The following is a 14,834-nucleotide window of genomic DNA, read 5'->3' on the forward strand; positions in this document are numbered from 1 at the left end:
AATTCTGCATCTTATTTGTGTTCCTGAATATATTAATTTTAGCATTTATTTATTTTTTATTTAGACAACAAGCATTTGTTAACTATATACTGTCTATCAAATCCGTAACAAGTGTTGGTGTTAACAAAAATGAATGAGGCTTGGTCTTTAATTGTTTATTTTATTTTATTTTTTTACTTAAATCCAAGTTAGTTAACATAGTGTAATAATGGTTTCGAGAGTAGAATTTAGTGATTCATCACTTACATATGACACCCAGTGCTCATCCCAAAGAGTGCCTTCCTTAATGCCCATTACCCATTTAGCCCACCCCCCCCACCCAACACCCCACCAGCAACCCTCAGCTTGCTCTCTGTATTTAAGTCTCTTATGGTTTGTCTCCCTAAAGCCTCTGTGTGATAACTCTAATGTACAGCTTACCTGTGAATCTGTTTGATCTTTTTTGTGTTGCTGCTTGAGTAATTCTTGTCCTTTTTCATAACTGCTCATTTCTTTTACTGAATAATAGACATTATAGATGGAAAAATTGTAAGAATTAATTTGAGACTCAGGATGATGTTATTCATTGGAAATAATTTACATTTGCTTTAGTCAGGTAGTGAGGCTAGGGATATATGAATTTTAATTCAATCAGGGATTGAACCCATGGCAGCATTCAGTCCTTGTAACAGCTGCATTGTTTCTTTTTCTTTTTCTTTTTTTTTTAATGTTTATTTATTTATTTTGAGAGAAAGAGTGCAAGAGTAAGCAGGGCAGGGGTAGGGAGAGAGGGAGAGAGAGAATCCAAGGAAGCCCACACTGTCAGTGATAAAGCCCCACACAGGGCTCAATCTCATGAACCATGAGATCATGACCGGGAACCAAGATCAAGAGTGATGTTCAACCACTCAACCTACTGAGCCACTCAGGCACCCCACAGCTGTACTGCATCTGATTCATTGTTATTCTTAGAGTTTGGCCTTTCAGGATCTCTTGTATTTCAAAGAAAAAAAACAAATAAACAAACACCTGCTCTGGTCCCCTCTTCCCTGATAACCTTCAGACTATTTTAGGTATCCCAGCTCTATGAGATTTTCAAAAGTTCTTGTCAGTTCTTCAGCTTCTCAGTCATCTTCAGAATAGTAAACCCTGCTAAATTTATTCGAGCGCCACCAGTCTCTGGTGTTTCCAGACATTTTTATCTGTAATATAGGATACGTTTTTCACTTCTCTGTAGAATTTAAAATTCTCTCACTTTCTTCAAATTTTGAACTTTCATCTAAAAGATTTAGGTGTGTGTATTTAAAAAAAAAAAAAAAAAGTCCTGGTTGGTTCTTGAAGGGCTCATTCCATGAGGAAGTTTGTGATTTTTTTTTTTTTTTTTTAGAAATGACAAATTTTATTTTATTTTTGATTATTTAATTCTATTCTTTCTGGAATTTCCGATGTGTAGATTTTAGATTTTTTTGGAACCTATCCTTGTTGTTTTCAGAAAAGGCATAATAGTGAAGTAGTAAAGAGAGTAACTTAATCAAGTTTCACTGCTTCATTTTAAAATTTAGTTAACTTTTTATACAACCTAAAAGATTACCCCAGATTTCATGGGGGATAAATGTTTGTGTCACAGTAATCCCCTAGAGGGAGGTTACAGTATCCCTGCTCAGTGTGAGTCTGCTGGTATAATAGGCTGGAGAGAGATGAGAATAAAGTCATGGAGATATTTGTGAATCCAGAAACTGACCCTACCATTGGAGATCAATCCATACAACCTTTGACCTGATATAATCTAATTCTAGTAGGTCATTCAGATAAGATAGAGAGAGTGAAAGAGACTACAGAAAATTTTATTCATGCCTTAGGGGAAGGCCAAGAAAAAAATCTTTTTAAATTCTATGGCTTTAAATTCTATGGTTGTTCTTTATTAAAATGGTAAAAATAAAATATAAATAAATTTTAGTTAACTGGGTGAGCTTAGTTAAATCTGGAAAACTATGTGTGCCTAAGCTTCATTTTGAGAAAAGATAATTAATTACACATTTTCAAATTACTCTGAGAAAAAAAAAAAAAAGTAGGTAAAACATGTAATTATTAGGTCTCATTTGTTCAACACTTGGTGTTAGTACTTTAACTTCCAGAACATTAATTTCCTCTTCACTTGTGCCATTTTATTGGATTTTTTCCCTTTAGGAATCAATCTTAAAATATCTGATAGCCCTCATTTAGTTATATAATTATTCCTTTTTGCAGATAGCCTTGCTGAGAATACAGATTTGAATTTTAAAATTCTTTTATCATTTGCATTATGTTTCGTTTTAATCCATCTTAGTCCCTTTTATGTTGTTAGATCTTTACTCCAAATATTTGATAATTCTTACTCATGTTTTTAAGTAAGAGTTAGACTGAGGAGTGTGGGTGGCTACGGTGCTCTTAGCGATTTGCCAGTTAGTTTCCACAATAGCATCTCTTGTGAACAGAAGAGCTGATCGTGGTCTCTGGTTCAATGGAAAGTATATGTCAAGGTAGTTTTGCTCTCTGGATGCAGTGATAGATAGCTTAAGCTGGGGATCCCCCAATGCCAAATGGGATTTGGGGAGGTAGGGGAATTACACTTATGTTTAAAGACTGCCTTGAACTAAAAGTCTCTGAACTTTAAAAATATAATGAAAGCACTGGTAATGGATTCTAAAAAGAATACTCTTCCCACCTATATCATATTTTTAGGCTTTTAATTTTGTATGCAGAGCTATCTATGTATCTATGAATTAAGATTCATCTATGGGGCGCCTGGGTGGCTCAGGCAGTTAAACATCTGACTCTTGTTTTCACTTCAGGTAATGATCTCACAGTGAGTTGGAGCCCCGCATTGGGCTCTGTGCTGATGGCATGGAGCCTGCTTGGGATTCTCTCTTCCTCTCTCTGCCCCTCCCCTGTTTCTCTCTCTCTCTCTCTCTCTCTCTCTCAGAATAAACTTACAAAAAAAAAATTCATCTACATTATTCTCAGGTATATGTTTTTTTTTTTTTAGCCTTTGTGGGAACTTTGATAAGGTTATTTTAGACATCTCTTTTTCTTTTCCAGTTAAAAAGAAAACATTTTGTTGTAGTTCTCATTCAGATCTTGTGTCACGATCACTATATTTCTTGAGTGCATTTTTTTTATCCTTTCACTGTCAAAATTAATTTATTCTACAACCCAATCTTTCTAACAGTTTCTGTCAATTTATATATCTATAAAGGAGGATATGTCAGAATCCATTTAGCACATTTCAGCTTCGTTTTGAGAAGCTTTGAGAAAAGGAAGAATATGTATGGTCTGGAATACAAATATAAAATCTACTTTTGAAATTTGGATACATTTTAATGAAGTTTTACCAGAAGATACAAAAAGACAAAGGAAGATAAAATTTCATTTTTAATATTCCTTGAGATTTTCCTAGGCACATAGAGACTTCATACATTTCCTTAAAATATTTCTTAAAAAAAATCACAACTTCTACGGAGTGCTGACTTAAATATTCAGCATACGGAACAAAGGTGATTGTATCACCAACCTCAGTTTATTTCTATTTGTGATAACAGAACTATCAACTTTCTAAGAAAAGGATTTGTGAAAATATTCAAAGTTGAATATACAAAATGTCATGTTGTATAAAAAGATCATGGGGGCGCCTGGGTGGCTTGGTCGGTTAAGCGACGGACTTCGGCTCAGGTCATGATCTCACGGTCCCTGAGTTCGAGCCCCGAGTCGGGCTCTGTGCTGACAGCTCAGAGCCTGGACCCTGCTTCCGATTCTGTGTCTCCCTCTCTCTCTGACCCTCCCTCGCTCATGCTCTGTCTCTCTCTGTCTCAAAAATAAATAAACGTTAAAAAAAATTAAAAAAAAAAAAGATCATGTACTTAGTAGAATAACAATGACAATGATAGTAAATTTTTCTTATAAATTATGTGCTGTTAAGCTATTGATTCTTGGATATATAAAAATGTTTTGTCATATAAATGTATTTGTAATAAATGTATATGAATGAATATTTGTAGAAACCTCATTCCAGTGTTCATAAAATTTTACCTACTTAAAAAGGCTACTTGTACAGATTATTACATCCAATTTTATTCCCTAATATTCTTATCCTTTACCATTTTCTTCTTTTGAAAATGAGTGAACCAAACAAGAACAAATGTGTGTGGAAAACCTGCTTTTTACTGAGGTAAATTCTACTGTAATTTTGGCTGAAATGGATATACATTATTTTTTTTCCAGTGGAGATGTTTGTTCACATATGTATGTCCGGGAAGCAAAAAAAAAAAAAAAATATTTAAAATAAACCATCATGAAAGAGTGAAAGAAAAAAGAGAACCAGTCTTCAGAAAAATCATCATTTCAACAAATGTTCTGATTTTGCTTTGTTGATGAATATATTAATGCAGCAGATCATCTAAAAACTTTTCTAGTTGTATTAGAATCTCAAATGTTTATAAATAGTTAAGATAAAGTTTAATATTTTGTTCTAACTAGTAAAAAAATCTTTCTCAATTCAAATGGGGAAAAAGTCAGCTTCTCAAATATGAGGTAGAATTAAAGAAAATTAAAAGTCACTAAACTTCAGTCCTTGATAAGCATACAAACAAATAACAACTGTATATTTGTTCTATCTCTGACAACTCAATATTTGTTTCATACATTAACATGCTCATTTAGTGTTTGGTGGTAAATCCCATAAGCAGAAAGTGTTTATCTTCTATCCAAAATAATAATAAATACAGTTTGCAAGATTTTAAGTACCTAAGACAACAATAGACCCAGAATTTTGGGAGTAAATTCTCATGAACAAAACTGTCTTTTCAGTATTTGGCAACTTTTAGCAATATTCCTTTTAATGTTTTAATTGACATGAACCACTCATTAAATTATACTATCTTTATTTTTAATATTGATATGTATACACTATGTGTGTGTATATATATATATGTGTGTAAAATACATGTATATATATATATATATATATATATATATATATATGCACAAATTTCTAGTTGCAGTTACTTCTGGATAACATGTATGGATAACTTTAATAACCTTTATATACTTTCTCTCTAAACTTCAGGTCTTCCACAATTTAAATTCAGATAAGAATCAAGTAAATGTTATAAAATAATGAATTTTGAATTTAGGGGTTTAAATAGTACTCGAAGAATTTTTTAAGTCAAAAGAAAAAAGGACACATTGGTAAATACATAGTAAACATCATAAAAAAAAAAGTTTTATGTGATCTGTCACTCAGCAACTATTCAACATAGCTCAAACAGGGCTCAAGATGCTACAATGCAGTATGAAGAGTTGATAGAAATCAATAAAGAAAAGATGATGAGCCTCCAGGATGCCACGGATTTGGTTTGCTTTTCTAACCACTCTCTGCCCTAATGCCTGACAAAGAATTGTTGTTCCACAAGGTAACCCAAGTAACTCTTTGTTTGAAGATCAAAATACTCAGCATTGTGAAAAGAATCTGCTTATGTAGTTTTGAAGAAACATAAGTTGGTACAACCTTAATGGAGGCCATTTTGCTTTCCTAAAAAAATCTTTAAAGGTCTTCATCCACTTTGAACCATAGCTCCTGTTCTGATAGTGTATCTTTAAGAGTAATTAAAAAGAAAGTAAATTCTTTATACAGAAAGATTTTTATTCTAGTGCTCTTAATAATAAGGAAAGCATGGAAGAAGTCTAATTATCCACTAATATAATATCAATTTAATGTAATATGTGGTGAGGGGCAATGGGTGAAAAAGGTGAAGGGCTTAAGAGTCCACTTAACACAATGAGCCCTGAGAAATGTATGGAATTGTTGAATCCCTATATTGTACACATGAAACTACTATAACACTGTAAGGTAACTACATTGGAATTAAAATATAAGTAAAAAACTTAAAACATTCACAAAAAGTTAATATTGTGGTAGAAAGAGTATATTTTAGTATTTAATTAGTAGCTAGTGTATATTGAAAGCTCATTATATTTAAAACACTATTCCAAACATTTATGTAACTTTCTAATTCTCATATTAACAAAACACAGCAAGTACTGTTATCATTCCTGTTTTATAGTGGATAACACCAAGAGAGAAAGGTGTTAGGTAAACTGCTTGAGCTTACATCATTAGAACATGAGAGTTGGAATTTGAACTTTGATCCCAGAAACTTTGATCGCAGATCCTGTACTCTTGTATTATTCTGTTTCTTATTGAAAAAAGGTATAAAAATATGCATATAATATCACAAATATTTTATACATAAATAGACACATACATACATAAATGAAAAAATTAAGATGATCATTTTTGTGTGGTAAAATTATGGGTGACTCTTCCCTTGTTTCTACTTTCCAGTACTGGATACACTTTTCTATAATAGATTTGTACCAGTTTTATAATGAGAAAAAGTATATATTTTTAGATAAAATATCAAGCCTTGTCATGACTTATCATGATAAGGCCTTATCAAGCCTTATCACTGAATTAAAAGTTTGATTCTCTTAATTGAGGATGAGTTACACAAATCAGGTCTCTGCGATGCAGAATAGGGCTTGGGATGAGTTAGCTCTCAAAAAATAGTTGCAAACTGATTGACTAAAAGAATGAATTAAATGGCTAAGTCTTTCAAATCGGGTTAAAGTTGTTTCCTCTTTGTGTAAAATTTGAAGTTTATAGATTTCTTAGAGTTCACATACATGTACATATATAGGGATGACATGAATATTCATGGAATATTTTTAAACTTCCATCTCTCCAATAATATTTTCAATATGTTTTATAGAATATCAGCAATGCAGGATGATAATTTAAAACAGGACCTATTGGCAAACAGAGTTTAGAAATGCTATGTATTACCTCTCCTTCTTACAGATTTAAAATGCTCATTATTATGTTAGTATTTTAAAGAAAAATCTTAAAGAAAAACAAAGTTTTATTCTTTGACCAAATTTTTCTTAAGGAAACTGTGGAAACTTTGCAATACTTTTTTGGTCAGCGCTGCCGTAAATAATTTTTATTCCCTTCAAGATGCTTCCCATGATATAATATCTTTTATACTTTTGGAGCATAGATTGATTATACAGTAATGACTTTCCAGATATGAGTGTCTAGGAATTCAGGAGTCTACTCTGACTGTAGTTTCATATTTGAATTTTAGTTGTATATATTATTTATCAACAGTATATAACTTATGTCTCTGGATAATAAACCTCTCATTAAACAGCATTTGAGCCACGAAATAAAGGAACTTAAGAATTTAGTCCTGTCTGGAAAGATACAGCTTTCTAAATAGTCATTCAAAATAAACTCACTGATTTTTCACATATATATGGCAGTGCTTACATTAGGTCATCTTTTTTTGACTGCAGATTTTCTAGAAATATCCATTCAGTGATTTTGTTTGTGCTTCAATAGTATTGTTATAAAAACATATGTATATTCATTAATAACAACAACAACAAAAACACCAAATAGCTCAGAAAGTGTATCTCTATGTATATAAATCAATATAGATACTGGTATGCTATTTTACATAAATGGATTTTTATTCTATGTATTATTTTAAAACCTATCTGCTTATCAATTTCCACTCATTTTCCCCTCTCCTTTGGCCCTCTGATCTATTCACATTGGTTTCTAATGGTACCTTGTATGTCAATAGTATGGAAATTCCTTTATCTGGGATATTTCCCCCTTAATTTTTCTTGAAGTTAACATAAGTGACACCTTTAGATAGCAGCTAAATTGTCAGTTGTTTGTTTTTTTTTTTTTTTCAGAGAAACCGTTCTATCCTCCCTTTCTAGATAAATTTCTAATACCTTCTAGTCTTAAAAGACTGGGTACCTCTCCTTCATAGCAGCTGTAACAGATAAAATACTATTTGTTTTTCTCAGATAAATTGTCTTTCCTCAGAAGATTAAGCTTTCCATAAGGGCATGGTTCAAAACCTTTTCTCCCCATTGGTGGTAATGTTTGTTAGTACTCACCCCTGTTCCCATGCTTTTGTGTTAACTATTGCAAAGAATTGGAAACCTGAAAATTACATTTTAAGCCTCTTTTGCAGTTGGATTTTATATAGGTTCTGCCAATAGTTGTCTCTGGACAGAGGTAAGACACCTGGTGAGAGGGATAGCCATTCTGCCTCTGGCTCCAGCATCAGAATCACCTATAAGTGGCTTTGTGACCCAGGCAGCAGCATCAGTAGTTTCAGTAATGGGAGCATAGAAGCTACTGCTTAGTACATACATCTAGAAGCATCAAAGTGAACTTGGGGATTTGGTCTGGGTAGTGGGAAGTCCTGATTTCTGGGCAACACCATCATCTTCCTTGAGTTCTTTCAGCCCATCTATCACCTTTATAATAAATTGTTACTTTGGACCCCTCACTGCTTTACATAGATTGGTTTCTGATTTCCTAACTGGATCCTGACCAAAAAACCTAGTTCATGTCATGTATTTTCAGTGAATGCATGCACCTGCTTTTTCACTCAATAATATGCCATAGACATATTTTATGTAAATAAATGCAGATATACATCAACATTGATTTATACATCTATTTAAATTACTCCTTCTAGCTAAGCTATAAAATAGAAATAAGATTTATTAAAATCATCTCTATCTGAGTTGAGGCTACATTTAATTTTTAACATTCTATTATTGTGTCAGGCCTCAGCCTCAAATAATGGGGAACTGTAATTAGGACTTTGGAATTACATGAATTTTTAGAGAATGCATGTGGTTATATTTAAATTCAATTTTCACTAATAATTTAGACATAGGAAAATTAGTTAAGTTATTCATATTGATGAAAAAGTATCTTTCAAAGAGTATTTTAACATATTCTATTAGATGAATAGATTATTAGAAAATAAACTGATCATGAATACTAGCTGTATTTGGTATTCTATTTGAATTAAATTCTCTTGATTTATGATAATAGGGTAAAACAATTCCTCCAGAGTTCTAAGTAGTCCTAAAGGCACACCTAAAGCCTCAAGAAAGTAGGAGAAAAGTTTCAGGCTTGAAGAACAATCATGTAAGTGAGTAGATTCTAGTTCACCCTAACTTGAAATAACTGAAAGCAGAATAATATAGCCTTTTAAAGGAGAAAAAATATATTAAAAATATTACTATCCCTTTAAATTGGAAAATGGTTCTAATTTAATGAAACAATGAAACAGTCTCTTTGTATTAAAAAGTCATTCATTGTATTATAAACATGTCACAACATGTATAGAACAGAAAACAAGAATGACAGGCATTTGAACCAAAGAATTGATTTAATTTTTGTTTCTTTCCTATATTGAGATAATATTGACATGCAACATTGTATTAATTTCAGGTATACAACGTAATGATTCAACACTTGTTTATACTATGAAATGATCACCACAGGTAGTCTAGTGACTGTGGTCACCATAAAAAATTTAAGAAAAGATTTTTTTTTTCTTGTGATGAGAACTGTGAAGCTCAACTCTCCCGGCAACCTTCAAATATGCTCTATAATACCACTGAGTACAGTCCTTTTGTGCTGTACAACATCCCCATGACCTTCACATTTCACAACGGAAGTCTGTACTTCCAACCCCCCTCACCAGTTTTGGCCAGACCCCAACTTCACTTCTCCCAGCAACTACCACTCTTTTCTCTGTATCTATAAGTTTTGTTTTGTTGTTCATGTGTTTTGTTGTTTTAGATTCCATATATCATTGAAATCATATGGCATTTTTCTTTCCCTATTTGACTTAGCATAATATTCTCAACATAGCCCATCCATTTTGTAAATGGCAAGCTTCCACTCTTTATTATGGCTGATAATTTTCCATTGTGGACATATATATACACCATGACTTCTTTATCCATTCACCCATTTACACTCTGCTTTCCATATCTTGACTATTGCAAATACTGTTGAACATAGGGGTGCAGATAGTTTTCTGGATTGGTCTTTTTGTTTTCTTTGGATAGATCACCAGAGGTTGGATTGTTGGATCATACAGTAATTACATTCTTTAATTTTTGGAGGCACCTCCATACTATTTTCCATAGTGGCGACCCCGATTTATCTTCCCCCCAACAGTACATGAGGGTTTCCTAGTCTCTATTTTTACCAACACTTATTATTTGTCTTTTTGATAATAGTCATTCAAACAGGTGTGAGGTCATAGCTCATAGTGGCTTTGATTTGCATTTCCCAAATGATTAATGACGTTGAGCATCTTTTCATGTACTTGTGGGTTATCTGTATGTATGTCTTTGGAAAAATGCATTTTCATGTCTTCTGCCCATTTTTTAATCGGATTGTCTTTTTGCTTGGAACTCATCTTTGAGAGAATGTTAGAGGTCTTTTTCCTTGAAAATGGTAAAGTAGGGATATTTATTTGAAGCAAAATAAATGAGTATTGTGTTTCTTCTGTTAAGAGACATAAAATTTTGTCTCTTCTGAAGAATTTTTCAATTAAACAATAAATTTGAAAGAGGTAAAGTTTAACAATCTATAAGAAGCTATAAGCTTCTTATAAAAGAAGCCCATCTAATGTGATTTGTTCTTTTTCTGTTAAAATACATAATTTTCACTGATAAGAATTCCTTTTTTTTTTTTTTTTTAATTCCAGTTAGTTAACATACAGTGTGATATTGGTTTCAGGTGTATAATACAGTGATTCAACACTTGATACATCTCCTGGTCTCATTACAGTAAGTGCACTCTTTAATCTCTATCACCTATTTTACCCATTTCCCCACCACCTCCTTTCTGGTAACCATCAGTTCTCTATGGTTAAGAATTTCTTTCATGGGGTGCCTGGGTGGTTCAGTCAGTTGAGGGTCTGACTCTTGATTTTGGCTCAGGTCATGATTCCAAGGTTGTGAGATCGAGGCCCATGTTAGGCTATGTGCTGAGCATGGAGTATGCTTAGTATTCATTCTTCCTCTCTCTCTCTCTTGCTCTCACTCTCGCTCTCTCTATCTCTTTCTACCCCTTTCTCCCATTCATGAGCTCTCTCTCTCTCTAAAATAAAAAAATAAACATTCTATTCCTTGATTTGCCTCCTTTTTTTAGTTTCCCTTTGCTCATTTGTTTCTTAAATTTCACATATGAGTGAAATCATTTGCTCTTTGTCTTCTCTAACTGACATGAAAAGATAAGAGTTTCTTTTAGGTCTACAGATAGTTCATTTTAATATATAGTTAAATAACCATATAATTTGTTGATGAAGAATAAGTATCTCTGATATATATATATATATATATATATATATATATATATATATATATATATATATACATTTATTTGCTCTTATATGTATATTACATGTGGTATATGTTCTCTCAATTGAAGGAACATCTTAGGATATTTCTTTCTTTTAATGTTTTAATGAGGTGAAATTCACATAACATAAAATAAACGATTTAGGCTGTGCAAATATACTGCTATTCAGTATATTCACAGTCTTGTGCAGGCATCACCTTTATCTAGCTCCAAAACATTTATGACGTTTCTTTGAGGCTATTTGAGCATGCTGCTGAAAACCCCACTGTAGAGTCTTCTACTGGTTCCATAATGGTACTTACACCCTGATGCAGTCTCCTTGAACATTAATTATGTGCTTGCCATTGTGACTTGTTTTGGCCAAAGGACTATCAAAAGCATGATTGAACCAGAGGCTTGGTGAGTGCTTGGACATTGGGTTTACCCTCTTGAAGCACTGCCTCCATATTAAGAAGACTAGCCTATTCTTCAGGAAAAGTTACACAGAAGTGAGCAGAAGCACCTCAGTCAAAAGTCCAACCTGAGTTTATAAACATGGGAAACCATGTTTGATCTACCAGCCCGGAACCAAATGTCCATCACATAGAATTGCAGGCCAAGAAATGGTTGTTTTAGGTCAACAAATATGGGGCAGTTAGTTATGTAGCAGCAAATAATTAACAATTGTTAAAATATTTTTCTGCAGCAGCACTGTCTGCCCATCTAAGTGCTACATCTAATCACCACAGACTTCTAATTTCAGAAGAAGTTTATGATTTCCTTGTTGAAATATTGCCAAGGGCAATATAGGCAGAGAAAGTAGAAAACAAAGGAAGGCTGGAACCATATAACTCTCTAAACCTTAATTCAAAGAGCCCCTTCTGTCTAATTACTTGGGAAATACTATATAGATCCAATTTCCTGTTAACATTCTTTAAGCAGGGAACACAGAAGTCTGCAATGTCTCTGGGCATGATAATCATGATTAACTTCTGCTTTACTAAGCCCCTTCACCTATATCATCATTTGGGGACTAGTGAAAGTGATTCTTTCTGATTGTCAAATTATTCATACATATCCCCCATGTTTCCTGTTTTTCTATACGTCAGTGAGGAAAATAGCGAGTCATTAGGCATGTATATTAAGATACATACTGACCCTCCCATCTGCTCTAACACGGTAAATACTGATGGTGTTCTTCCCACATTGATAAGTAGAATTGAACAACAAAAATTTAACCTGAAGTTCCTTTCACAATATCATTTGTCATTTGTCATTTTCATAGCCAAGGTAACTGCAGTTTTCAAGGAAGTCCATTTGTCCTTTGTTGTCATTAACTCATTGGGCTTGTTTGAATTTCATTCTAATAAGGACATTCAGTTCTTATGCTGGATAAGTATTGGACTCATGCTTAAAATAACATTATTTGAAGCATGATTGTATTAAATACTGAGCTAGATAATGAGAGTTATAAAATGTATAACAGATTATCCCTCACTGATACAAAATTACAATTCAGTTAATAGAACACTTTATACATTCCCATTACGACTGACATATGTGGAAGGAGTTGGTATTTTAAGCCTCTAAGAATAAAAGAATAATATTTTTAAATCACCTGTATTTTAGACTATTACTTATTTTTTATATGTATAAAAATGATACTATCACAAAAGAGGCAGAGGCCTGAGAGAGTCATCAGAATGAACAAGAAAGCAAAAACAGGGATATAACCCAGATCACGATGGAAATCTTACTTTATATCTTACTATGTATTTAAATTCATAGGCAAATGCTTTTAAGTTTAACAGCCTTCAAAAATTTGATTTTTAGTGCCTGTGTAGCATTTTATTGTATGGATACAACATAAAGTGTTTATTCATCTACTGTTAAATCCACCCCTGCATTTTATCACATAGCTAATGTTGTAGTATATTGAAATATTTTCAGTTATTTTAATGGGAACAATTTTTTTTTAAAAAAATGAAATAATTCCAGGCCATAATACATGCTGGTTTTTGTTTCTGTTTTTGTTTTTTTTTTCAATTGTGGCCATCTTTTTTTTTTTTTTAATGTTTATTTATTTTTTAGAGAGACAGAGACAGAATGCGAATGGATTAGGGGCAGAGAGAGAGGGAGACACGGAATCTGAAGCAGGCTCCAGGCTCCAAGCTGTCAGCACAGAGCCCAACGTGGGGCTGGAACTCACAAGCCATGAGATGGTGACCTGAGCTGAAGTCAGATGTTTAACTGACTGAACAACCCAGGAGCCCCTTTATAAGATTTTTTTTTTAATGTTTATTTATTTTTTAGAGAGACAGAGACAGAATGTGAATGGGTTAGGGGCAGAGAGAGAGGGAGACACAGACTCCGAAGCAGGCTCCAGGCTCTGAGCTGTCAGCACAGAGCCCGACACAGGGCTCAAACTCACAAGCTGTGAGATCATGACCTGAGCCAAAGTCAGAGGCTCAACCGACTGAGCCACCCAGGCGCCCCCATGCTGTTTTTAATTTCTTAAATCTTCTCCCTTCTCCATATACCACCCCCTCTACTGAGTTAACTCTTACTGACTGAACTCTTGCCTATTGTCTAACATTTGTGCAACCAAGAGTATTGGTATACCACTGGGAGTCACATACAGTATGTCTAAATATTTATAAGGTATAAAACATGTTTTGTTTACCTATACAAACATACCTTCATAAATAAAAACTTTTATAAAGTATTATTTTTATATTACTGAATGATGGAAAAATATCAAGATCAAAGATGACTCAATCTAATTAATATTGCCCATGTCTGGTATTCTTTGATATGTTGGAGATAGTTGGATGAAACATATCATTTACAAATTACTAAATTATCAAAATTTATTTCCTTCATTTCAAAGTCACTAGTCATGAATATTTTTCGCACAATTGGTATTCCAAACTAAGTAGCTTCTCTGGAATCTTTATAGTTCATAGTAGTGTTATGTGAATTAAAATTTGAAGATAATCATCTTTGCCAAGGTAGTAACAAATGGAATTATAAATAAATTTTTAAAGCAATACCTAAACTGGGAAAAAAAAAACTATACATTTTTATATATCATGTTGAAATATATAATGGGTTACCATATAATAAATTATCATTAGAAAATAGCCTGACATATTTTAACATCATATAAATCATTATTTTTATAATAGTATCTGTAATCTTTTACAGCAAATATGTAGAGCCATACAAGGTTTCTTCTTTCCAGTATTTTCATGCTGGAATGTTTATAAAAACAAAAACTTAAAAATAAAGCATGTTTCGGGGTGCCTGGGTGGCTCAGTTGGTTGAGTGTCCAGCTTCGGCTCAGGTCATGATCTCACGGTTTGTGAGTTCGAGCCCCACATCTGGCTCTGTGCTGACAGCTCAGAGCCTGGAGCCTGCTTCGGATTCTGTCTCCTATTCTCTCTGCCCCTCTCCACTTGTGCTCTGTCTCTGTCTCTCAAAAATAAATAAATGTAAAAAAAAAATTAAAAAAAATAAAGCATGTTTCCCAATTTGTTCATCCTTCTGTTTAGTCATATTTATATATTGGTCCACAGAG

The 14,834-nt window shown here is 33.1% G+C and overlaps 1 long non-coding RNA gene across 4 annotated transcripts in view; it reads right to left on the reverse strand.

Moving 5' to 3' along the window:
* The window catches only part of LOC122201084, a 43,287-nt gene extending 35,160 nt beyond the window's left edge, over positions 1-8,127 (reverse strand). For all 4 annotated transcript variants that reach the window (XR_006194070.1, XR_006194072.1, XR_006194075.1 and 1 more), the window contains exons 1-2: positions 7,990-8,127; positions 421-497 (exon numbers count right to left, since the gene is read on the reverse strand). This is a non-coding gene — a long non-coding RNA (uncharacterized LOC122201084). The remainder of the gene's footprint in view (positions 1-420; positions 498-7,989) is intronic.
* Between the last annotated feature and the right edge of the window lie 6,707 nt (positions 8,128-14,834).

This window comes from Panthera leo, chromosome A1 (genome assembly GCF_018350215.1).
Source record: "Panthera leo isolate Ple1 chromosome A1, P.leo_Ple1_pat1.1, whole genome shotgun sequence".
In the NCBI taxonomy this organism is placed as follows: domain Eukaryota; kingdom Metazoa; phylum Chordata; class Mammalia; order Carnivora; family Felidae; genus Panthera; species Panthera leo.